A 3,734-nucleotide genomic window follows, 5' to 3' on the forward strand; every position below is an offset into this window, starting at 1 on the left:
GGTCTCGTAGCTCAGTTGGTTAGAGCGTTGGTCTTATGAGCCGAAGGTCGCGGGTTCGAGCCCCGCCGAGACCAATTTAATGTAGTTTTAACTTAATGGATTTATTTTTATTTTTTTAAGCTTTCTTGGGACATACCTAAATAACATACTTAAAACTCTAGATTTTAATTTTCTTGATTTATTTATATTTTTGTAGGTTTTCTTGACACAAAACTAAATAAAATAACTAATTTTTCTTGATTTATTTATATTTTTGTAGGTTTTCTTGACACAAAACTAAATAAAATAACTAAAAAAAATATCTATTCATTATAGATATAATGAAAATTTTCATAATGCATTTTCTAGGTTTTCTTGACACAAAACTAAATAAAATAACTAAAAAAATATCTATTCATTATAGATATAATGAAAATTTTCATAATGCATTTTCTAGGTTTTCTTGACACAAAACTAAATAAAATAACTAAAAAAAAATATCTATTCATTATAGATATAATGAAAATTTTCATAAGGCATTTTCTAGGTTTTCTTGACACAAAACTAAAAAAAATATCTATTCATTATAGATATAATGAAAATTTTCATAATGCATTTTTTTTCAATTACAACCCTCATTTTTCACTATAATCTAAATATCTATTCATTATAGATATAATGAAAATTTTCATAATACATTTTTTTTTCAATTACCGCCCTCATTTCTCACTATAATCTAATTTATACTCCCTCCTAATCTAATTTATACTCCGTAGTTACTAGATGTAACTTAAAAGTCCGGATTTCATTTTTCTTGATTTATTTGTATTTTTTTAGGTTTTCTTGGGACATACCTTAATAATAAAAATAAAAAAAATATTTATTCACTATAATTATAATGAAATTTTCATAATGCATTTTTTTTCAATTACTATCCCTCATTTCTCATCATAATCTAATTTATATATTACTCCGTAGTTAGTAGATGTAATTTAATAATGATATAAACGTCTAGTTTTAAGATTATTGTCAATGTTTTATATTCTAAAATTAGTAAGAGTTTAATGTTTTGTCAAATTATAAATGAAAAAACTAATAAATAAATTATCATGAGTGTTATGGTCTCGTAGCTCAGTTGGTTAGAGCGTTGGTCTTATGAGCCGAAGGTCGCGGGTTCGAGCCCCGCCGAGACCATTTTTTTTAATCGTATAACCGCGCGTATATTTATTATTTCATCAATAACTATGATCAAATGAGTATGATGAACAATCTTATGTCTCACTTCGACTTAAGAAAAATAAAATATATCTTTCTAATGAAATCAATAATCATTGAGATAAATATGAGCCGACAAAATATTTCGTGGCTTGTTGTGGCACTCCAGAAAGTTAGAGTACATCAGAATATAACTAAACCCGAGTTGTGAACCTAACAGGTAAGTAGTGGGCCACGTCATGAGTAGCCTTATTACCGCTTCTCCTAACATAATTAATAAAAATTTTTTCCCTAAAAAACACAAAAAAATAGAATACATGGCACGAGCCACGACATGATGTAGTCTTGAGCCACGAGTATAAATAGATTTAATGTAGGTGTTGGGTCGATGCATAGTAGATTTTTAATTGTTGCACGCATACCAATGTTATCGATTTTTTGCCCAATTTTATAATTTTTTTTAAGGTAAACGAAGAAATTTAGATATAAAATTATAGAGGTACGAATCTCGTCTTAATTATATTTTACATATCCGAAAACCAATAAAGAGTTTTATGTCTTGTTAATATACAAGAAAATATTAATAATTTATGGTCTTGTACTTTAGTTAGTTTGAGCTTTGGCCTTATGAGTCGAAGGTCACAGTTCACACCGTTCATGCGTTCATGCCATTTTACTCTCTTAGAGAGTCTTGGTTTAAAGAATAAATAAAATATGAATAATAATTAACTTGTTGTATCATCATACCAAATTTTATGTTTGGCTGCTTACCAACATTTGGCTTTGAAATTAGGCCAATTATAAATTTTAATAGGCTTAAAACAAACAAAAAATCTCATTGAAGACGGCACGTATCCGTCACTTTGGAGTGACGGATACCATTTTCCCTCATAAATGATCCAAATAGAGGAGAGAGGGAAGCACATGGGGGTGCCCCCACCTTGTCCCCCTATCCATTTTATGAGTGACATTACCCGTCACTTGCTCCGACCCGTCTTCAGCAAGACTAACTATAAAACAAATACCACTCTATTGGCCATTTAGTCTTTGTGTATAACAGCAAGTCTATATCCGTCACAAGCTTGCGACGAGTCAAATACTCCTACATGTGTAAATAAGACAAAATAAAATGCTACTCCCTAGGTACTTTACTTTTGTTATATCTCCCCATGTGGGTAATATTTAAAACGTTGCAGGTTAGATATGTTTGTCACAAACAAGAATTTGTGTATAATAAGTGCAGATATATATTTTTCTTTATCTTTTCTTATTTTCAGTTTCACTTTCTTACTATTTTACTCCGTTGTTTTTGGAATATTAGAAATTCGTTCGAGATATATATTCTCTTCTTCTCATAGAGATCAAAATTGAATAATTGCTAAGATTTATCAATTAAAATTTTACCGTGAATGAATTTATCGCTTTTGGTTATCACTTTTTGAAGAATTCTTAATTTCAAAATAATAAATTTCCCAAACACAATAATTTGGATTTGAGAGACTATAATTTGGTTTATGCAATCATAACCCTAATTTTCAAATCAAATGTAAGACTACCTTAAAGTTGTTATTGCCCTTCACAATATTTTTTCTAAATATCTCCAAATTATTATTATCCAAACGGACTCTAAATTATCATTAACTTAATGAGGTAGTAATAACAGTGTGGATATGACCTTTATTTAACTTTTGAAGGACAAAAATACTCTAATTACTGGACCCTAGAGAGGAATTATAAAATAGGGCAAAAAGTTTAGAATCTTAGTGAAAAAGTAGTGATCAAATGATAATTGTTAAATTCTAAGCTCTCTATTGAGCTGAATCCGTAATTGAAAATGTCAATATCTATTTCTAAATAAAATAATATGTTAATTAGTGAAAAGGTAATATGTTATTGATAGGTGACATTCACTACGTCTTTCGTATCAATTCTTGTGAAGAATGACTTGCAAACCTGAGAATGCTCGAGAGTGAGTTAGACCCGAAGAGCTCTTGTGATTATTTATAGTTTAGTTGAAACTTGGACTGCTAAATATTGATAGGTATTTTCATTTTTCACTATTTAGCTTTACATTATATTCCAGGACTTTTCTTGTACACAATATTGCCAGGAAGTTCTGATAATTGTAGGAATGTTTAAATTTTTGAATATCATAACCTCGTTTAGTCTCGAGCGATGGTTTTATGAGTCAAGATCGATGGGTCAAAACTCAAAATTGAGTCAAGATCGATGAGTCAAAACTCAAAATTGTGTTTCTTTAAGGTTTTATTAATTGCATATTTCCTTTGAAGCTATCTTGGAATTTTAGAGATTCTTTAGTAAAACGTCAACATTCAAGCTTTATAAGATAAACTCCGACCACAAGATCAATCTTTTTAATACTTACGGTCAGTCATAGTCCTCACATTTCACCCCAAAATAATCAATCCATCCAATCATTTATAATAAACGAAATTGGAAAAAATATGGCGGGTCACATTAACACATGATGAACCGTAAACGGGACAATGGGTCAGGTCAAGTTTCATACAAGGCATTAT

The 3,734-nt window shown here is 29.5% G+C and overlaps 2 non-coding genes across 2 annotated transcripts; both read left to right on the forward strand.

Moving 5' to 3' along the window:
- TRNAI-UAU (transfer RNA isoleucine (anticodon UAU)) lies at nucleotides 1–74 on the forward strand. Its single transcript has one exon. It is a non-coding gene; the product is annotated as a tRNA-Ile (tRNA).
- Nucleotides 75–1,099: 1,025 nt separating this feature from the next.
- On the forward strand, nucleotides 1,100–1,173 carry TRNAI-UAU (transfer RNA isoleucine (anticodon UAU)). The gene has a single exon. It is a non-coding gene; the product is annotated as a tRNA-Ile (tRNA).
- Nucleotides 1,174–3,734: the final 2,561 nt, after the last annotated feature.

Source organism: Silene latifolia, chromosome 8 (genome assembly GCF_048544455.1).
Source record: "Silene latifolia isolate original U9 population chromosome 8, ASM4854445v1, whole genome shotgun sequence".
NCBI lineage: Eukaryota > Viridiplantae > Streptophyta > Magnoliopsida > Caryophyllales > Caryophyllaceae > Silene > Silene latifolia.